Below are 23022 nucleotides of genomic sequence, written 5' to 3'. Positions count from 1 at the left end.
TCCCCTTCCTGCCTCCTATTAGGTGTTGTAGAAAATGCTCAGGCTTGGTGCGGTCACTTAGAAGAGATGGAGGGGTCTGGGAGGCACCCACTACTCTCTCTGCATCCATAAGCCACTTTCTCAACAGGGTGGGAAAAATGACCACAGTCTCTCTCCTCCCTGGGGCCTGACTCCTCCCCTCTGGTCCCCCTACTCTTCCCCTAGTCTCTGCGTGGATATTTCCTTCTTATCCTTCCTACTGTAGCTCAGACTTAGCTTCCTCTGTGAGGCTCTGCATTCTTTTTTTTTTTTTTGCTGTACGCGGGCCTCTCAGTGTTGTGGCCTCTCCTGTTGCGGAGCACAGGCTCCAGACACGCAGGCTCAGCGGCCATGGCTCACGGGCCCAGCCGCTCCGCGGCATGTGGGATCTTCCCGGACCGGGGCACGAACCCGTGTCCCCTGCATCGGCAGGCGGACTCTCAACCACTGTGCCACCAGGGGAGCCCGAGGCTCCGCCTTCTTGCTCGTAGACCATATCATGATTTGTAATTACACATTGATTTGTTTGCTCACCTGTTTAGTTAACGCCTCTCCCTCCTTCTGAACATCTGTTTGGACATTTTTCTGACTGCTCACCCCTCCCTGGCCCCAGTGAAGTGTCTTCTGCCCTGTTTTCCCTGTTGCCTGGCTTGCTTCTTCTCACTCCATGACAGCTGGCTGGGCAGAGATCCCAGTGTGCCTTGCAGCCGTGTCTGTCCCAGTGAGGACAGAGGTAGAAGGGGGAGCAGAGGGGATAGTGAAACTCACAGCTCACATCTGGACCAGTGTGGAACCCAAGTGCTTTTATTCCAAGTCTATGCCTTCACACTGAGTGGCTGCTTCCTCGAGTTCCCACAGCATATTTCTCGCAAGAACTCTGCAAACCATTGTAGAAGGGACAAACCTGAGCTACATCCAGCTGTTGATTCTTTAGTATGAAATGGCTTTGAATCCTTCTTGAAGTACACTTTTCCCGCAGGCGTATTTAGCAGGGCTGGAAGGGAGAGACCAGGCTGGGGGGAGGTGGAGAGAGAACCCAGGAAAGGGGTACAAGGAAGGTGCCAGTGAATGGGGACTCTCCAAAGCGGGCTGGGGTTGAGACCACCTACCCACCTCCACCCTCCTTTATCTGATTTCCTAAGAAACATGTACTGACCATTTACAATGCACTAAACCCTGCGCAATGGGTCCAGACCTGTGCCAGGATCTAAGGGGAAAATTTAAGTTCAGAGCATCTCAGACCCAGGCAATTAATAAAAATCGGTGTTATGAATTAATGAATTCACTAGTTTTCTACAACAGTGCAAGAACTTTCATAAACAAGAAAGATCAACCTGACTAAGTGCCCATTTCCTGATACTGAGGGTCCTGAAGTTGATTTCTAGAGACAATCCTGTTTCCTGCCCGCATGTGAACACAAGCAGTTCATAGCTCTGGTTCGAAGCTAAAAGTTTTTTCATTTTTCCTTTACATGGTTTAAAAAAAAAAAAACAGATCATTTTCTGCTAGTGCACAGACATCTGAAGAAAGGAAAAAGTCGGAAGATATTCTTATCTGGAGACAAAAGTGAGCGGTCCCATACCCCACCTCCATCATTTCCCCATGTATCCTTTTTCTCGCTTTACTTCACCTGCAAATGGAGGGGGGATAAAAAGCTCTTTTTTTTTTTTTTTTGGAAAACCACCTTGCCTCTAAAAATGTCGTCTCGCTCATTTCCTTTTTCTCCCAACTCCCTTTTAGTTCAACACCTAGGCATTGGGAGAAAAGAAGGAGATCTTTGGGAGGATTTTGGAGAAGCAGTGGGGCAGTGGGTGAGTGATAAACTGCACTGGACCTGAAGCCGGAGCTGCTCCAGCCAGACTCTGCCCTTCCGGCCGGGCAAGTTACTCAGTTTTCAGATCCTCATTTTTCTCATCTATAAAATGAGGAAATGAATCCTCAACTTCAGAATCTTGCAAAGCTCCCTTATCCACCCTCTCCGTGTACCTTGTCCACAATTGTGAACCCAGAACCATTTACAGGACTTCAAGAAAAATGTGTTTCATGAAAAGCAAGGATGTCTATGAACATGTAATAGGAAGGTCTGATGCCAAAAGGTGAAATTCAAAGGGCTCAGGAAGCAGCGAAGCCCAGACACTGACTGAGAGTGTGAGTCTGAACAAAGCTGGCCAGAGTTAGCCTGGCATAACTAGTAACAGTATCACTGCTGGTATTGTCGCTATTATTGCCGCGACTATTTTACCAGTATTTTCCAAGTGCTTTAGTTTTTCAAAATGTCATCACAGATGTTGTGCATTTCACCCGGACAACCACTTCAAAGCATTGGTCACAAGGTTACGATGATTTGTACTTATAAGGGGTCAGAGCCCAGCAGGCTGAGATGCTCACTCAAGCTCACACTGACAGAAAGCGAACAGACACCAGCTCTGGGCTCCAGGATCTCCAGACTCCTGGGCTGAGGCTCTCACCACCATCCTATCCCACCCACTCTTAGTCCAGGCCTCCCAGGAGGGGAGACTAGGGCAGCTGGGACTCCTAACGAGTGATTCTCCACTAAGACCCTCAATGGCCATAAGGATAAATCGCTCAGTTCCAGGACTATACCAAGCCAGCAGTCAGCTCCCTCGGGAACAGTGAGCTCAAAACTGGGGAACACAGCTGACCACTTACCAGCATCAAGGACCCTTGTCCAATATGCTGCCCTTGAGGAAGGACTTGGACTTATTTCCCAGCAAAGAACAAAAACTGTGTAGAATTTACAATATTCAACACTATTTTGTTCAGACTAGCAAAAGGAGGGCCGTCATTTTCTCTTTCTATCTGTTTCTCCCTCCCATCCTCTTCTCTCTCTCTCCTTTCCCCACCTACCCCCTCTCTCTCTCTCTCACACACACACACACACACACACACAGACACACACAGCCTTTGAGACAAATTCTTTCAGATGCTGCTTACCATTCAAAGTAGACGCACATGCTCACGGTCAGCTGAGGGCTGTGAAATGCAAGTGACATAATATTTTCCAACATCAGTTCCCAAAATCACTGCTTGGATCAAGAGAGCTGAAATGGGGTGAGCTTTAGTTGTGGAAAGGGCTGCCGCCAGGCAGGGAAGTAACAGCTACTGGTGGTTGACTGCCTTCTACATGCTAGGGTTGTCATCACCAGCTTCTCATTCAATCCTAGGAGTCCTAGGAGGTAAACATACCCCACTTTACAGCTGAGGAAACTGAGGCTCAGGGAAGCTAAGTGAATCAGTCAAGGCTACAGAGCTAGTAAGGGCAGAGCAGGATTCAAACATGGGCCAGTCTGATCCCCAAGCCCGTGGTCTTCCAGTACAGTGTGCAGTGAGTACAGAAGAATCTTTATCAGAAGTGAAGAGGTTAGGTAAAGCACTCATCACCCACCTCCCTAGGCCCCAAAGCAAGAACTAGACTCATCTTGTTTATTTCACGTGCATGTATGGGGCATCCACTCTGTGCTCGGGCTACAAACTTAAGAAGGACGTGTTCTCCAGGAGCATGAAGGAAGAAACAGATCTATATAGGGACATAGTGAGGAAAGGGGAATGTCCAAAGGGATGGGGGTGAGAAGGGGTGTGTGGGGCACAGAGGAAAGGCCCACCTATGGAAGGGGTGACACAATGTGTATTAAAAGATGGGTGGAAATGTGTCCAATAGTCAAGGAACGTTCTGGAGGGAACACAACCCAGGCTACGTCTGGATGGCATGGAAGAGAATGGCAAGTTCTGGAGGCTTGGTATTGAGAGTGATGCAACGTAAAGCTGTTAAGATAGTTAAACTATAGCTCACACCACAATGAAATTTCCATCCCAGGAGGTCACTGCGAGCAGGTTCTTCTCAAATTAACATCAGAGTCACCTGTTTCTCTAACAACCATGCAGATTTGGGAGGGGCCTGATCCCAGAGGTTCCAATTCCATAGGTCCCAGCTGGAGCCTGAGAATCTGAATTTCTAAGTAGATGCTCGTGTTGCTAGTTCTCTTCTGCCTGACCTTCCAGCAGAGCCGGCCTGAGCCGTCCCCCTTGCCAGTGATTGGTGAAGGGATGAGCACAGGACCCAGTTCTGGTCATTGAGAAAAAAGGGGATCTTCACTCCTCAATGAGGAGAGCCACAGGAACAACCTTCGTCCTCTACAAAGTATCTCGTCCAAATGCAGCACCTGAAACTTCGGTAGCCATCCAGGTCCTGATGCAAGGATGGAGTCAGAACCAGGGACAGTGGTGGAGAAGTGGTGAACACCTGGGTCTTTGATGGCATCATCAAGCCCCTAAATCAGCCAGTGGGAGCCCACTTCAAAGGGAGGGGATTCTGTGGCTCGGATTAGCCAGGGATGGGCACGGGGAACGTATGTCAGTGGTGATGGAAGCAGAGTTAAGAAGGAACATGGTGCCCCTGGGAAAAAGGGGAGGCAGCCTCTCTTGCCCTGAGCAGAGGAGTGGGGGAAAGCAGGGTAATTAGAGAGGATGCTGGCAGATCATGGAGTCCCCCGAAAGCCGGCTTGAGAAGAAACTTCTGACAAGCAAAGAGGAGGTGTCATCGATGTTCGGGATTGCGCAAAGGTCACGGTAAAATGGGTGTTAACACTGATTGCTCAGCACTGCCCTGGTGGCGCGGTGGTTGGGAATCCGCCTGCCAATGCGGGGGACACGGGTTCGAGCCCTGGTCCAGGAAGATCCCACATGCCGCGGAGCAACTAAGCCCGTGAGCCACAGCTACTGAGCCTGCACTCTAGAGCCCCCGAGCCACAACTACTGAGCCTGCGCACCACAACTACTGAAGCCCGTGCGCCTAGAGCCCGTGCTCCACAACGAGAAGCCACTGTGATGAGAAACACATGCACCGCAACAAAGAGCGGGAGGCTGCAACTAGAGAAAGCCTGTGCGCAGCAACGAAGACCCAATGAAACTAAAAATAAATAAATAAATTTATTTAAAAAAAGAAAAGACTGATTGCTCACTGAAATTGATTTCCCCTGTGGGGAAAGGGTAGAGAAATAACTGATATAGTCATTATTACAGTAACACTTGGTGAGCACCTCTGGGTGTCAGGCAATACATTGATAAATTCCACCTCACGACCATCCAGCTGGGAAAGGGCACTGCGCCACTCTAGTGTGGGAGCCAGATGTGAAGAATGGTTTATACCATGGAGAGTGGCTGGGCCACGCGGACTCAGAAGACCCCACGGGAGTACCACCATGGGAGGGGTCAGTTCCAGTGCAGCAGGAAGAAGTGTCAGAAAATGAAATTTTTCATAAAGAAATATAACTTGCACTGAGTCTTGAAAGAAAGGTAGGTATCAGCCACTTAAAATAAGGTAAAAAATCGTGACAGCACTTCTAGCAGAGAGTACTCCCTAAGCAAAGGCATGGAGGTGTGAGATGGCCTGATGTCTGGAACCACCAGAAGCTCTGGCTGGGATAAGGGTGAGGGTAGGAGATGGACGGGGAGGCCAAGTACACCCTACTGTAGAGTATGAGTTTCTCCTCTGAACTCAGAGAGCCATTAGATAGTGTTAAGTTTGAAAGTGACAAGACCAGACGTGAGTCTCAGAAAGATTGTGCTGGCAGCGGCATGGAAGGTGGAATGAGGGTGTGAACGTGGAGAATGAGAGAAACTTGAAGTTAGAGAAATCTTTACATGGGATGCTGGGTCTCTGTGGCCTCTGGACATTGTGTCACCTGACTGCTTGTCTATAGATGTCCTGCGGTGGGTTGTAAGCCCTTGAAGAGCAGGGAATAGGTCCATTTATTCACTACGGTGTTCCTCACAGCTGTTAGACACTCAATAAACATTTTGTGGGTTAATAAGGAGACCAGTTCTCCAGACAGCATCTCATTGAGTTCTTGCTCCACGTTAGTCCCTGTGCCTGGCGCCAGGGCACAGAGATGGTGCTGGGCAGGGATTCTCATACTTTTCCTTCCATCACCTCCTTTGGCAGTCTACAGAAACCAATGACAGCTTCTCAGAACAATATTTTTTTTAAGTTTAATTTTTTTTACTAGTTATCTATTTTATACCTATTAGTGTATATATGTCAACCCCAATCTCCCAATTCATCCCACCACCACCACCACCCCCCGCCCCGCATTCCCCGCTTTGTCCATACATCTTCAGAACAATTTTTTTTTTTTTTTTTGTGGTACGCAGGCCTCTCATTGCCGCGGTCTCTCCCATTGCGGAGCACAGGCTCCGGACGTGCAGGCTCAGCGGCCATGGCTCACGGGCCCAGCCGCTCCGTGGCATGTGGGATCTTCCCAGACCGGGGCACGAAACTGTGTCCCCTGCATCAGCAGGCGGACTCTCAACCGCTGTGCCACCAGGGAAGCCCCAGAACAGTATTTTTTAAAGAAAAAATTTAAGATTACAAAGGAAACCAATTACATCAAAATGTAGTTATCAAAATATTAAAAATGAAAGTGGTAGTATAATAATTTATGCACATCATAATTAACACGTTAAATAATGAGATTGATCAGCTGTCTCATAACAACTCTGATTTCAAGGTAGTGAGTGTAAATGATATTTTGAGATATCCATAATGTAATAGGAAAATATATATCATTTCTGTTGGTAGTAAGTCCCAGGTATTGCAAATAATACTGTAGTTTGGTATTACATTGCTACTATGTTGCCACGTAGTAGCAATGAACGACTTTTCAGGCAGACCACCGGTTCTCAGAGTGTGGTTCCAGCAACACAGGCATCATGTAGGAACCATCTGACATGCAAATTATCTCCTCAGCTCTACTGAATCAGAGACTCTGGGATTTGGGCTACAGTGACTGGCTCATCCCAATTTGCTGAGGAGGCCCCTAATTTTAGCACTGAGAATCCCACCTCCTAGGAACCCCTTACTTCCAGACAAACCAGGATGGCTGTTTGCCCTAGTGGAGGGCCATCAGTCTGTGTTTAAGGAAGCCCTCCAGGTCATTCTGCACATTTGAGAACCACTGACATGGAAGTTAGTGAAATAAAGATGAATTTCTCCTATTCAACTTAATGGAAGCCCTGAATTCCATGGACCCAGGAAAAGAAGCTCCAATTTAAACAATAGCTCTGCCCTCAAGGAATACACTTTTCAGAAGAGGAGGCAATCATTAGGCAGACAACTGTACTTCAGTGTGAAAAGAGCCTGGAAACATAAGCCCAGGCAGTGCTGGGAGCTTGAAGCAAGGGCATCTTTCCAACAGGATGCCTCTGTCTAGGGAGTAGGGAGATGGGCTGTAAGATGATGATGATGATCATCATGATGATGGAGGAAGAGGAAGAGGAGGAGGAAAAAATAAGTTAATATATATTTAGTGCTTAACTCTTCCAGGCTCTGTTCTTAGTGCTTTATACTGTTATTTAATTCTTAGGAGGCAGACGCCATTATTATCCCCATTTAACAGGTAAGCAAACTGAGGCACAGAGCAGTTCAGAAATTGTCCAAGGTCACACAGATAGCAAGAGGAGGTGAAAGTATTCTACCCCAAGCAATCTGGCTCCAGACCTCATGCTCTTAACTACCATGTGATTTTAATGGTTATTTGGGTACTTGATTATTTTAAATGTTGTCATAAAGACCACAAGGGATTCCTTTTCCTCCCCTTCTCTGAAAATAAATTCAAACGTTGTTGATATTCATAAACACAGCAAATGTGAAGGGTGTAAAGCTCACTAAGTCATGGTGTGGTTTCAGTTTTGGCATCTGGGGCTACTTGGGATCCATGGATGGAGACAGCTGTAGAGTCAGCTTCACAGAGCTTCTTTGTACCTTTGTCTGCTGATAGGGGTGGAGGCTGGGAGCAGGTGAGAGGGGAGAAAATCTAAAATAAGCATAGGGGTCTGATTTTAATTTTAAGACAGGATGGAGAAGTGGCAGGGCATGATCTAATTTGACCCTTGTGGAGAGGGAGGCAGGGATATTGAGAGGGGAATCACAGGTTGTGGTCTCAGGCCAGGTGGGTGCAAATCCTGTCCTGATGACCGGCAAATTGTGTAACCTTGACCAGCATATTCAACCTTCCACTCTGGTCCTCAACGTTCTCATCTGCTCACTGGGGATGATGATATTCACATCATCTTTATTCTCATGGTAACAAAAGTCCTTGGACCGTGGTAGGTCATCAATAAATACATGTGCTGCTTCCCTTTCTTGCCAGTTAACATGGAAGGAAGTGGTGTCCTCACTCCAGGGCAGACGCTGTGCCAGGGCTGGGGACCCAGAGATGCCAGAGGAGTATTTAAAAGGTCAAAGTCTCCCACCCCAGAAACCCCTCCCCGACCATGCCCAGCTAGAAATGCTGTGCGCCTAGGGGCTCCACTGTAACATATACTCACCCATATATAAACACCCAAACACTGTTAGGACCCATCATGACTGCTTGACAGAAATCCTCCTATTATTCCCCATAAAATGTCACCCACCTGTCGGGAAAGAGACCTTCTTTCTCTCCTCCAATCCCTACCTGCCTTTGAAGGAGCCAGGAACCAGGCAACAGAATCTACAGACTCTCACCTCTTTGGGTGAGTTGATTTTTTTTTTCTTTGTTAAATTGGAGGCAATTGGATATTTCCAGACAGCAGAAAGAATAGATTGAGGGTGAAGGCAAAATTGTTAAGGAGGAAGAGGGATGGTAGGTAAAGAGAATAGGAGGAATGACCCTCAAGATGAATAATGATAAATAACTGTTATATTAGCAGGCAATTTCTGGGCCAAGCCCTGTGCTAGGCACCTGAAACTCACATACTTCAGCTCCTATCCATGATAGATAACCCTCGGTGGTTTCATATAACATTCAGGATACAGTGGCCTAATGACCTAAACCATGGCCTCAGCCTCTGCAGTGGCAGTCCCATCTCGGGCCACTTGGACCCTCTCACTCTACACTCCAGGCCTGAGTAACTCTGTGCAATTCCTAGGCAGTGTCACACCATCTCCAGACAGCTTTAGAGTGGCCCCTGCTCTCTGCCTACACTGACTTTCATCCTCACACCCTCTGTCTGGCCCTACACCCACACACGCGGTCTTTACCAGGCCAATATCTTCCTGATTTTCAGTTCTCACCTTGAATACCACTTCCTCTGGCAAGCCTTCAATATCGCCCCAGAATAGGTCGTGACGCCCGTCCTTTATTTTCCCAAAGCACCCTGTGCTTCGCCCATCACTAGATGTGTCTCATGTATGGAGCTGATCTCTACACTCATCTGACCCCACCAGCAGACAGTGAGCTCTTTGAGGTCTGGGTGTTGCCTGGGGCTTGTCTTAGTGTGGTTCCCCCAAAGCAGCCTGAAACCAAGTCTCAGCTGCAGGCAGTTTGTATAGGAGATGAGTCTGGAAAGGAGGAGTGAGGCCGGCATCAGGGAGAATGAGATAAAGATGGGGGAAAAGCCAGTATTGGCTTTCAAAGTTGTTGCTGTGGCAGTTGGGAGCTTGATTGGATGGGTTCAGAACTCCTTCCAGAACCATCCCTCTGAAGGACAGGGGAGGGAGTTTTTACCCACCAGTTTCTTTCCTGATAACATCATCCTTAGGCTAAAATGTTTCAGCGCTGCCCCATAGATTCCAAGAAGCTTTCAGCCCTTGGGCTGAGCACGGGCGGCTTTCCTAGATGCAATCACAGCCTCCCAGTCAGCCCTCACTGTGGAATCTTCTCTCGTCTCCTTTGGTGGGTCCTGCTTTGTCTCCTCTGGCCTCCGCCCGCCTTACCCTTCCCCCCCAGAGATCCCTTCCTCCACCTTCTTCATCCAACTCCTGCCCAAGACCCACTCAAGCTCTACCTTCTCTAAGAATCATCCCCAGATCTCTCGGCCCAATATTGTTCTCAAGCTTGGCTGCAAACCAAAATCTCCTGGGGAGCTTTAAAAAACAAAAAAACAATACTGACCCTTGGGTCGCACCACCAGAGATACTGAATTGATCTAGGATGGGACCTGGACAACATATTTTTTTAAATCTCCCCAGGTGATTTTACTATGCAGCCTGGGCTGAGAACAATTTGCATGCCTCTGTTGTTTTGTTTTTTTGTGGTACGCGGGCCTCTCACTGTTGTGGCCTCTCCCGTTGCGGAGCACAGGCTCCGGACGCGCAGGCTCAGTGGCCATGGCTCACGGGCCCAGCCACTCCGCAGCATGTGGGATCTTCCCAGACCGAGGCACAAACCCGAGTCCCCCACATCGGCAGGCGGACTCCCAACCACTGAGCCACCAGGGAAGCCCCATGCCTCTGTTTTAATTGCACTTCCTCTGGGTTTCCATAGGCCCTGTGTTCCCCCTCCTTATTACTCTTTATCTTCTGTTTATTTCTGTCTCCCCCATCATCCGAGGGCGCATCAGGGGCTGCACTCACATCTCTTCCCTCATATACCCTGTGCTCAGCTCACAACACATGTGTGTTGAGGCTGCCATTCCCGCAAGCTGGGCTGCTTCTCTCCTCACCCCACCCTGCCCGTGCTATCCGGAGCCTCATTTTCCAGCCCCCTGGAAATGCAGCCCGTGCGTGCTTCACTGCTGCCAAGATGACCGGCTCTTGGCGGCACCCTTCTCCGGCATTTCTCCTTCCATCTCCGCTCTCACAGCCTCTGACACTTGGGTTCTCCGGCACCCAACAGTTAGCAGTGGTGACAGCCGCTGCTTTGCCTAAAAGCCCTTCAGTGAAGTGCTAGGAAATCCCTGGAAATTGCTCCCTGGAACCCTCCCCACTCCCAGGCTCACTGCCCTGAAGAGGAAAGGCATCTGGGGAGGAGCCGCTGCCTCCCCTCCTCTGGGCAGGGACCCTGCAGACCTCAGAGGCCAAGGGGTCCAGGTCTCTTCCTCCAAAGCACATTCAAATCTCTGAGTCCATCTCGCTCTGCCATTCCAAGTCATTGTCACTTCTGTTTCCACATTTGTTTTAATCTTCAGGGGCAGAAGGACTGTCATCCTCACTCTGCAGATAAATGAAGATCAGCCAGAGACTCTCCCATCTCAGCCTGGCCTCTTCCTAGCTGTGCGGCCTTAGGTTACTTAACCTCGCACATTAGAATAAGCACAAACAAGGAGTTTCCATCACTGTCACCACGAGCTAAACGTGGGACACAGGGCGGAGGTGATGTAGCCTCGTGCTACAGACATGAAAGACAGTCCCCAGAGTCTGTGGTCTAGTAGGAGAGGCAGATCAGCAAATAGGCAATTACAAAGGAGTGCAGTAAGTGTTAAGACAGTGGGTCCCCTAGGTCACTAACTCTACGTGCAACAGGGGCAAAAGGCAGGAAATTGTGGTCAGAGGGGTTTCCAGAGAGGGCGACAGCCAAGCTGAACCTTGTACTGGTTGGCCAAAAAGTTTGTTCGGGTTTTTCTGTATGATGATGGGCAAAAACCCGAACGAACTTCTTGGCCAGCCCGATAGAATTGGCCACAGGGAAGGGGAGGGTCTGGGGAGGAGGGGACAACGCTGCTCCAGGCCAGGCGTACAGCGTGTGCAAAGGCCTAGCGCATCTTAGTCCACCTCGTGTCCCCAAGGCCTGGCATGGTGGGCAAAAGCGGTGGGGAGAGCACCCAGGCGCTGGTCTGGTCTGCAGGGAACGCCTCACCTCTCTCTGATCTGCCGCTAAGGCAGCCCTGCCTCTGACGCCACTGATGATGGAGCAGCTGAGTCAAAAGGCGACACACAGCCATTGTTCCTCACCCTGGTGAGACACTGGCTTTAGAGAGCCAGGTGACCGTTCCCTTCCAGGCTGTCACCAACGAGCCCTGTCATCTTGCATGTGTTTCTCACCCTTCTGAAGGTTCCTTATTCTCTTCTGCCAAAAGGGAGCGGTAAACCTTGGCCTCCTGGAGTGATGGGAGACAAACCGGGTGCCGGACCACATGAGGACCCCTCAAATGCCAGCTCGTCTCTGTCACCCAGCCCCGGAGATGGAACGGGTCTCCAGCACGGCTAAGGGAGGACTGACTCCACACCCGCCCAGGGCCTCCCCGACACTCTGCTTTTGCTTCCCTGGAGCTGGTGTTGTCCACACGACCGCAGGAAGCAGCCCGACTCACAGCCCAGCCAGGAGCCCTACCCTTGCCCAGGGACACCAGTGACTTCTAGGTTCCCTCTTCCCACCTAGCTTTGCCCTCAGCTCTGACGGAAGTGACGCTGGCTGATCAAGAGCTGTGTAGATCGATTTCCCCAAAAAGTGGTAATTGCAGCCTCCCTCCTGGAGACCAGGCCAGGGACCTGCATGGCCACAGCTAGAGACAGCTGCGCAGCTGCACCCACCCCACTGCAGGGGACGCCCCTGTGCGCCCACTCTCAGCCTGACCCCTCCCTTCTCCGTTTGCTCCAGGCGGCAGTGGACAGTATCTGGCCAGAGGTCAGCCACTCAGCACCCTAGACTCACTCTCTGTGGGACTTCCCTGGCAGTCCACGGGTTGAGACTTCGTCCTCTAATGCAGGGGATGCGGGTTAATTCCCTGGCCGGGCAGCTAGGATCCCACGTGCCTCTGGGCCAAAAAACCAAAACACAAAACAGAAGCAATATTGTAACAAATTCAATAAAGAATTTAAAAATGGTCCACATCAACAACAACAACAAAAATCTTGAAAAAAAAAAAAAAATCACTCTCTGCTCTGATGCCCTATGTCAAAACAAGGTTCTATTCCAAGCCTGGAAGAGGGGCTGGCTTTTCCCTGGGCGCTCTGTGGTCCTGCCTCTAATCACAAATTTGAATTTAGAATTTGTTCCTGCTTCAGGACCCAGCCCCTCATTTCCATGTTTGGGCAATTTACTTGACCTTTCTGAGCTTCTGTGTACTCGACGACTACATGGGGAAGCACTCTGACTTTCCAGACAACTCTTAAGTGCAGTTATTAAACTGTCCTATCCACTAATACCAAAGCCTCAGAGCCTCACCCTGTTTAAACATCTCTTCCCCCACATCTGCCTGCCCTAGGCTGAGACCCCCATTCGGGGGAAGGGCGGTGCTCGTCAGTATCATTCCTCTTTCCTCCTCCCTCTAGGCTGCCTCTGACTCCTCCAGGGCTGAGTGGGAAGAGAGGGACCCCTGTGAGGACAGAAGGAGCAGAAACTGTCCCATTCACGAGAGGATAATGGCAGGATATGGCAGGTGTCTAAATACTCACCCTTTTCCTCGTGGAGCTCTTTCGGGAGAAACATGTCCACTGGGGACCTCTGGCTGCAGTCCCCTAACTTGACTGATGTCACCTCTGGCTTGTGGCTTATGATGTCCCCTTAGCCCCCGCATCCAGCTGACCATCCCAGGACGCACCTGGGCCCACGGCCAGACACTCGTGGCTGGCTTCCTGCCCTGCGTTATCCACATGGCTCTCATACCACTCCCCTGGGCCACTCCTGCACCCTGAAATGCCCAAGGCCGAGCTCTTTAAATGGTACTAGGGAAGCCCGCGGCCCCCTCACCTGCCCTGCCGACCCCATCAGAAGGGCACAGGACGCCCCAGCACTGCAGAGAATCCCACCTCCGTCCCTTCCATCAACCTCCCTGCAATTCTTTTCTACCCTCCCTGGGAGTGAAGGGCCAGGGCCTTTAGACTGATACAGGGGCCGCACCTTGGCAGTTCTTCATAGATTCTCTCTCTTCATTGTTCAGAATCTGTGGCCACTTAATATTATTTGTTCTCAACTTTGGAGGCTCAGCCAAAGTTTAGGTAACAAGAAAAAGGCCATTTAAGTTCCCACGGGGTGAGCCATTACTTTTATTGTTCCTGAGCACAATGAACCCCCCACTTAGACCTGCAGGACCCTGAGCACCTATCCCTTCTGTGACCCTTGCCCCAGGGCAGCCTGCTTTGTGCTGTGTGTTTGTCCCCCTCCAGACCATGAGCTGCTGGAGGGCAGGCCCCTGCCTCCTTCCCCTGTGTTCTCAACACCCAGGGCCTCGCAGGCAACCAGGACACCTCTGTTCAATGAACAAAGGGTTGAATATCTTAAATAATACTGTTCATTGAACAATCACTTACATGGAAGAAACGGCCTACAGGTGCTGTAAAGTGTAAAAATAAATGGGTATGACTCTATGTCCAAAAGTGCCGTAACAATAATGGACACAATCATTACAACAAATAACATTGATTGACCTAGTCGATTTGCTCCAGTTCACATACCTATGTATTCAGTCTTCACAACGAGTAAGATGGGTATTACCATTTTCCCATTTTACAGATGAGGAAACTGAGGTACACAGGGCTTAAGTGTGAGCTAAAGATTCTAGAAATTATACAACCAAGAGTTAAGAGTTAGGGCTTCCCTGGTGGCGCAGTGGTTGAGAGTCCGCCTGCCGATGCGGGGGACGCGGGTTCGTGCCCCGGTCCGGGAGGATCCCACATGCCGCGGAGCGGCTGGGCCCGTGAGCCATGGCCGCTGAGCCTGCGCGTCCGGAGCCTGTGCTCCACAACGGGAGAGGCCACAACGGTGAGAGGCCCGCATACCGCAAGAAAAAAAAAAAAAGAGTTAAGAGTTTTAAGAAGAGTTCAGAGATGTAAGGGATGGTCTGTCTTGAAAATGTTCAGAAAGGTCTTCTTGGAAGAGCTGCCATGACATGTGAGCCTTAAAGAGTGTGATTCCCGTAGGTGGACGTGGGGAAGGAAGGCCTGCCATGTGGACCAACAAGAACCCAGGTGTCCTACTGTTGAAGGAAGGATAGCAGATGGCGTGTGCTCCAGAACCAGCCAGGGACTCTGTATTGACCAGATGTGAGGGGTACACGATCTAAAGGGGATTCAGAGCTTGGAGTCTGTCGAGGCAACAGGGAGTCACTGAGGATGTCGAGTTCCCGGAGTTGTTTTCCAGAAGGTTAATCTGACAGTGCATGTTTCCTGGACCGACAGACGGAGACTGGAGAAGCCAAACTACTCAGGAGATTCTCTAATTATTCAGCACCGATTCATGGAACAGTAGAGCTAGAAGAAAACTCAGAAGTCACTGCTATGGGACTTCCCTGGTGGTCCAGTGGCTGAGGCTCCACGTTCCCAATGCCAGGGGCCCGGGTTCGATCCCTGGTCAGAGGACTGGACCCCACATGCCGCAACTAAAGGTTCACTGGACCCCACATGCCACAACTAAAAATGCTGCATGCCGCAACTAAGACCCAGCACAGCCAAATAAATAATTAAGTTTTTTAAAAAAAAGAAGAAAAGAAAAAGAAACCATTGTTATAACTGCACCTTGCACACCAGACCAAGTTCTCTGAGGGAGCAGGCAGGGTGATGCCTGACTGCCTTTCCCAGAGCAGAACACAGCACCTGGTCAGGAGGTGGGCAGTAGGTTTGTTCAACAAGTGAATGAATGGGAGAATGAACAAACCAATGAGTGACACCTTCTATCCCAGAGCAGGAACTTGGACTTAGGGCTGATTGAGGGATGAAGACAGGAGCAGTAGACATTGTCAGAGAAGGCTGGACGGAACTGCAGGGCGCTTGGCTGGATCCAGAAGCTCACTCGACCGGGAGCTTACTTCTCTCTGGGCCTCAGTGCCCCCTTCTATCCAGCAGTGGGTGGGAGAGGAGGATTGGCCCAGGTGACCTCCAAGGTCCTTCCTGCCTCCACTCTTCTGGGAATTGAGGAGAACCCAGCTCCCCTGCTCTCCAGCCCTGTGCTTTCCTTTGATGCTAAATGGGGCCAGGAAGAGTGACGACTCCACCGGCAACCAGAGCCCTGCAAGTCGGCAGCGACTCCTGCACCTGCCCCCACAGGCAGCCCAACCCAGGTTATTCTGGGCTGGCTTCACGGCACCAGCCTCCCTGTCTTCTCCCATACCAGGCTTTTATGAAAGTCCCTAACGAGCCCCGTGCTCTTATGCATTTTAGAAATCTCATCTAATAGGGGCTCATGGAGTATAAATTAACCCCAAGGAGCAGAGCTGCACTAATCCCTGTGGTGATTATGCATTAGCCGAAGAATTTCTTTGCCTATTTTAAGCAGCCGAACCCAGGCTGTCTGGGGTGCTTTTCTCCTCTGTCTCTGTTGACAGCCATTCATTCATTTAGAGCATCTCCCTTTATAATGTGTCCTCTTCACTCCCACCCCACACACCCAGCCCAGCCGCGGAGGCCTAGGAGGCTATCGTGCAGTGGCAGGGGTGCGTGAGCCTGTGTCTGACGCGCCCCACCTCTCAGCCTAGTCTGTCACCATCCTCGTGACCTTGATCAATGTACTTCACTTCCCTGAGTTATGGCTGCCTGACTTTAACCAGTGTTATTAGTGGCAACCTTCCAGGGTGTTTGTGAGTTTAAGAAATCACGTTTGTAGAGCGCCACAGGCATGGTAGGCCCTCACCCCCTGTCAGTCCGCTCCCCTCCCTGCTGTTATCACCTTGCCTGTGTTAATATGACCAGAGTTGCGGACGGCTGGTAAAGAAAATCACGTGGAGTGAGAAAGACCCTAAAAAGTTTCAGTTTCAGGTTCAAGCTCCAGGGCTGAAAACAGAAGCCATTCACATTCTGAAGGCATTAATGAGGTCTTCAAAATCAAGCGAAGAAAAAACTCTACTGTACATTCATCAAAGGTGTGTTGTACCTAGCTGAGGACTTTCTGGAAAAGAAACCAAGGCGTGACTACCCACACTGCCCGCCACTTCAAGCTTGAGGCACGCTACTTTCCAAATCAAAAATTATAATTATAGGCTTGTCTTGCAAGCCTGCGAGGCCTTTCTGCTGAGAAGTTCAGAAACGTTGCTATTCCGGGGACAGCATCTTACGAGGAACAAGCTCACCTGGGCCCCCGGCCCCCGGAGGAGTGGGCCCCCATTTCGCATGGCGAATGTGGAGCCCCAGAGGCACAAAGGCAGCGGTCCGTGGCCTGACTCCTCCCTCCCTCAGCACCTGACATGACTACAGCTCACGCACACAGTGCTTTGCTGCTCACAAAAGCCTTTTGGAGATTTTTATCTCCTGTGGAAATTGCAACACTTCTGAAGGGCTGGCTGAGCAAGGAGACGAACATCACGCCTGCTGAACAACTGAAGACAGAATGAGGAGAGACTTCCCTGAAATCACAAAGGCAGAGGCTGCTCTCTGCACCACCCTGGACAGCAGCGTTCAAATGCGGTCTTGGATCGTCCTCCACCTATTTTATCACCCCCATTATACTGGCATCCCCTTGAAGACGTCTGTTTTTGGCGCTATGTTTAACAGAGAAGACACTTGAGTATAAATCCATGCTTAATACATCATTATTGCCTATTAAAAATAGATCACGTTCGATACTTACTCCTCCAGACCAGCCTGTGAATTAAGCACTATTATTATCCCATTTTACAGGTGAGGAAACTGAGCCTCAGAAAGGGTAAGTGACTCTAATCCAGGTCTCAGGTAGTAAGGGGCAAATCTGAGACTCAACACTGGATGTGACTCCCCGCTCCTTCCATTCAGTGTGTTTGCTTATTTATGCATTTGCTCAACAATCACTTGGGCACCGAGCCCAAAGAACACGGGGGTGGACAGACATGTGGGTTCTGGGATTACCGCACCCGCTCGTGCGGCTGTCACTCATCTGATCCAAACACCCCAGTGTAGACTCATCCACACAAAGCAAAACAGACGCCCCTTGTTTCATGCAGCAAGGGCCTTGATGCCCCAAACACCTGTATCTGCTTGGTTTCTGGTCTTTGTGAATATTCCTTACCTTTGTCCTGGATTCCTGGTTCATAAAAAGCGTGTCCCAGCATCTCTGCAGGCAGCTTCTCCGACGACCAGCAGCCTGCCCACAGCTAAGGAGGCTCTGACTGGACCAAGAGGAATGCAGCAAGCTGGAAGTCATGTGGTCTGGGTCCTGTGCTCCTCGTGGTTCCACCTAGCATGGGTCCTTGAGCTGGTCATTTGGCTTCCCTTCACCTAGACAGCTTTCATTCAGAAAATGAAAAGTTGGAGTAAGAACTCTGAGGAGACCAAACACAAAGCCTTTTGAAAAACCAAGAATAATCCTTAATTTGTTCTTTATTGTGGTACTGTAATAACAAAAAATGTACCATTTTAACCAGTTTAAGTGTACGATTCAGTGGCATTAAGTATATTCACAACATTGTGCAACCATCACTACTTCCAGAACATCTCCATCACACCTAATAGACACTTTGTACCCATTAAACACTAACTCCCCATCCCCACGTCCCCCAGCCCCAGGTAACCAGGGTTCTGCCTTCTGTCCCTATGAATCTGGCTCTTCTAGATGCTTCACATAAGTGGAATCCCACGGTGTTTGCCCTCCTGTCACTTGTTTCACTTAGCACGACCAAGGGTCACTTTTAAGCGCAAAGATCAGCCCCTCGTACAGATCCTGTGCGTTGGAATGGAACTCGAGATGGGATGCAAGTTTTCCTACACCTTATCTCCTTCGTGCCTCCAAACTACCTCCTCTGCACTTAACCAAAGAGGAAAATGAGATTAGGCAAGTGCAAGGAACTTAGCCAAGGCCACCAGACTGACAGAGCCAGGTCCTGACTCAAATTCAGGGGCCTTTCTAATTCACTTTTTTTTTTTTCAAATCTTTATTGGAGTATAAATGCTTTACAATGTTAAGTTAGTTTCTGCTGTACAGCTGAGTGAATCAGCTATATGTATACATATATCCTCATATCCCCTTCCTCTTGAGGCTAGAGATGGCAATAAAACCCCAGTTAACTGGATATAGCCCCACATACGTTAACCACAGACCCTGACATGGTTACTGTAGAGGCTAGTCAAGGGGCTCTGGCAGAGGAAATGCTATTCATCTCAGCGTCAGAAGAAACAGACCCCACCCCTCTGCCTTCACCCACCCACCTGTTATTTCTTCTGAAAAGACTGAGATTTGGGACCCACCACTGACTTCCTGGAAGGCTTGAGCCATCACTGAGGATCCCAGAATTCAACTTTCCCGTCTCTAAAGGGGGCCGAATAAAACTTGCTTCGCCCACGTTTCCAAAGGCCAGTCCACCTGCAAGCGTAAAAGCCACTGGAAATTGTAGGCAGTTCTTACTCGGCAGAGTGTCATGGAAAGAACATGGACAGTGTCGGAGTCCAGCTGGGCCACACTCAGGTCAGATGACCTCTCTGGGCTTCACTTTCTACAGACGTCTATTAAGCCCCTTTAGGTGTCAGGCATAATGTTAGATGCAGGGGTGCCGAGGCATAAGGAATGTACACCCACACCCTCCTGGTAGGTCGAAGGGAAGATTCAAGACAAGACAGGGCAAGCAGTCAGCATAGCATGTGGCAGCTGGTAAGCACCCGGTATCTCATAGCCTTTTCTATAATGTATTCATTCAGCAAGCATTGAGTACCTACCATGGGCTTAAGCAGGGCTTCTTAACCTTGGCACTATTGACATCTGTGGAGCACAGTCCTTTGCTGCGGGTGGGCAGGGCCACCGTCCCTGGCACTGCAGAATGTTTAGTCACATCCTCTATCCAATAACTGGCAGTGACACCCCAAGTTCTGACACCAAAAATGTTTCCAGACCTTGCTCAGCATCCCTGGGGGGCACAACTGCTCCAGTTCAGCAGCTCTGGTTGAATGTTATACCAGGTGCTAGGTATACAGAGAGATGAACGGGACAAGGGCTCCCCCAGGACTCCTGGTCCAGGGACACAGACGTGAGAACCACCTTCCATTAGGCAGGTGTGTGAGTGGGGAGGGCAGCTGACACTGGGCTAAGGGGCATATCAGACACGGCGCTTTCACGGGACCAGAGGGCACGGCAGTTAAGGAGCGCAGTCAAGAGATGGCCACGGTCTAAGTGAGGGAGGACGTGGCCCTGAGCCAGGCAGTGCTGATGCAGACGGACAGATGGAGACGGGCTGGAGAAAGATCCCGAGGCAGAATGGACAGGAATGAGGGGGCGACAGGCTGGAGGACATTGGAAACCAGCCAAGCGGGACCTGACCAGGCACAGGGAGCAGAGAGTGGGGCTGCAGCTGTAACTACACAGTGTCAATGGGGTCTAGACAGTGCTGGGTTTTCGCCTCTGTGAACCGGGAGACACTCCCAGGTCCCCCTCCTCTGCCAGCCATGAAGCAGAAGCCCAGGTACTTGCACGAAGCTCTCTCCCTCCCACTCTCCTGCCCCTTCCTCTCCCCTCCCTTGTTCCACAAGCTTCTCTAAAAAGGAGAAAAGAGAAAGCCCAAGTTCTTCTTGGGTCCCGGGAGGCTCATGCCTGGGGCCCTCCCTGTTCCATGTCCTCCCACCAGGAAGGCTCGCAGAGCCTCCTCCAGGTAAAGGGTGTGGGGGGCCGCCGAGCGGGACTCGGTGACTCACATTGAGCAGATAATGAGCTCTGGTGACAAGGGACCTAGCGTCAAAGGGAGCAGTGCCACCTCTCCCAGGACGAGCGCTTGGGCCCACGGGCTCATCCATGGGTTGGAGGCTGAGCGAGTGTGACAGCTTCCCTGGCATCATCCTCTCATCGCACCCCAGCTCCACCGCCCCCGCCCGGGAAGTCTTGCTTTTTTAAATGTGCATTTTGCAGTTAAGACAGCTAGCTGCAGAAGCAGAAGGCTCCCAGAGGCTTGAGACTGGAGGTTCCATCCTTGACTTGGGTTTTCCCACTTTTCCTTTTAAGCCCAAGCTTTAGCTCTGTTTCAGCACTTAAAATATCGAAACATGTTTCCTCTGTCCACTTGATCACTGATCCCTTCAGCTCAGTCAACCCATTCACACTACAGAGCCTGCCTGACCACTAAAATTCAGCCATGAATAACTGCATGGGTTCCAGTAATGACAGCAAGGTGAATAGCGTACCTTCTAAAAGTGGTGTCTTCGTAGATGTGTGGTTTAAACTACCACATAGTTAAGACTGTAACAGTGTTAAGACTCTGATGATGAAAAGATGATGGACTAAGTAATAGAAGAGCATAGACCCTGAGGCAGAGGGAGAACGCAGCCGCGAGATGGCACGTGTTTCACCTGCCCTGAAATATCCCTGTGTAAATAATGAAGCTATGTGGCGGTCAGGGCCCTGGCAGGGAAGTGTGGCACATGCAAGCTGGACGCACAAGGGCTCAACGATGGAACTACGTGCAGGAGGGAAACCAATAAGGGACAGCGCAGAATCTACGTGCTAGAAGAAACAGAGCCAGTTACCATCCCCCAGATCCAAAGAAGCAAAGAGGGGGAGAAGTTACCAGAATCCCAAGCGTAGCTACATGGAGAACAATCTCCCAACAGGAGCTGAGGTCCTCAGTAAGAGTGCAAACCTGATAGGGAGAATGGGTGCCCCAGTTCACCAACCTCCCGCCTGAGCTTCCTACTGGCCAAACTCAACCAGGCGTCCAAGGGCAGGTGACCTGTTGAAGGAGTCCATGCAGTCAACCTCCCCCTCTTCCCATCGTGTTTGGTGTCTGCACCTCACTGTTTGGCAGTTCATTATGGCAGACAGATGGGGAGGGAAGGGAAAGGGTGGAAGGGGTGGAGAAGGACAGTGAGTCCTCTCCCTCATACTCCAACCAGGTACTTAGGGATGAGGAAATAATTTTAACGTCTTCAGTAGAGACTTCTTGGTGGCCTTCCCAGCATCCAGCTTCCCCTCCCTCTTTTCTGACAGCTCTGAGGAAACCGACTCCAGTTCCAGGTGTGGAAGATACAAGCTAGGCTAAGCCAATCAGAATATTGCATCCCCTTGGAAACAGGATAGACGTTTGACCTAAGTCTGATTTGGCTACATGACTTTTCCTTGGAATTCTGGGAACTGACAATCCTGCTTTCCTGCTGGTTATAAATAAGGAAGAATGGAAGTCCTCAGATGTGGGGGAACGACTGGAGCCATGAAGAGAGCCAACGTAGGGATGAAGTGGGCACCATCAAAGGCAGAATGGAGAGACAGAATGAGACCAAGTACCTAGTGACATCACTAAGCTATAGAACAGGCCTCTCTGACCTAGCCCTGCCTCTGTGCTTTTCAGCTCAATAACAATATATTTCCAATCTGAGTTGGATTTTCTCTTAATTACAACCAAAAAAGCTTCAGTTGATCCACACTCCAAGAGTTAAACAAAATAAAAAATACAGAGTAGAAAGAGACAATATATCTACCAAGCCCGTGAGGAAAAATATACTGATAGTAGTTTGGTCATCAATGTTTAAGCATACTACTTCAGTATGCAAAATAGGAAAGAAAGGCCACCTTTGTTGGTCATACCTACCAGTGTCCAGGGCAGAGATACCAACTGCCAGGGACATGACTATTCTTGTCACTGAAGAGGCAGTTCAGTGACTTGTCTAAGAGCACGTGTTTTGGAGCCAAACAGAAGTGTGTGTGTGTGTGTGTGTGTGTGTGTGTGTGTGTGTGTCTGTTTGTATGTTAGGTTCATGTCAGTCTATCATTGAAATTTTCCTCTGCTGTGTTCAGAAATTCTTCTAATTTAATTTTTAGTTTAAGAACCTGCAAAAGACCTTGATGGGGTTAAATCTATGGAAGCAGTTCACCCATGAAGCCTCCCGAGGGGCAGCCTCCCAGCTTCCGGCACCTCCAGCAACTCCCATGCCCCCTTCTGCTCACTGGACTGAACGACAAGAGGAGTTGCCTTGATAAGGGGCAGGGGATGGGTGATAAGATCCCCTATGATTCAAAACACAGGCTTACCGACCCAGGTATTCTGAGAGACTTCAAGAAGGGAAGCTCCATTGATCGACCTAGGCACCCATGGCTTAAACTCATGTTGGTGTTACCTTCAGATCAACCTTGACATGACTACTGTAAGGTGCTCCCCTGGGGGCACGACACAACAGAGCCATACCTTGATGGTAGATGATGACCTAAACCCGTCTCAAAACTTGATTTCTCTAAGCTTCTAGGCTAGGCAGAAAAAAGCAAAGAGGTGATGCCAGGTGGGCCTGGACCTTGAGCAGGGACAAAGCAAGGGGATCCCTTTTCATTTATTGATTTAAAACATTTATTTTTGAGCATCTTTTATATGCAAGAATCTATACCAGAAAAAGAATTGGCCATTGCTTCATTCCACAAACATTTACTGAGCACACACTTTGCCAGGTACAGTGCAGAGATATGGACATGAACAAGCCTG

General features: G+C 49.9%; 1 long non-coding RNA gene across 4 annotated transcripts in view; it reads right to left on the bottom strand.

Annotated features, from left to right (window-relative positions):
* LOC117199642 (uncharacterized) overlaps nucleotides 1–23022 on the bottom strand; it is a 299525-nt gene that overhangs the window by 109387 nt on the left and 167116 nt on the right. For all 4 annotated transcript variants that reach the window (XR_007472976.1, XR_007472975.1, XR_004480910.2 and 1 more), the window contains one exon: nucleotides 17649–17865. This is a non-coding gene — a long non-coding RNA (uncharacterized LOC117199642). The remainder of the gene's footprint in view (nucleotides 1–17648; nucleotides 17866–23022) is intronic.

Source organism: Orcinus orca, chromosome 17, assembly GCF_937001465.1.
Source record: "Orcinus orca chromosome 17, mOrcOrc1.1, whole genome shotgun sequence".
Classification (NCBI taxonomy): Eukaryota; Metazoa; Chordata; class Mammalia; order Artiodactyla; family Delphinidae; genus Orcinus; species Orcinus orca.
This window is presented reverse-complemented; position numbering and strand designations above follow the sequence as displayed.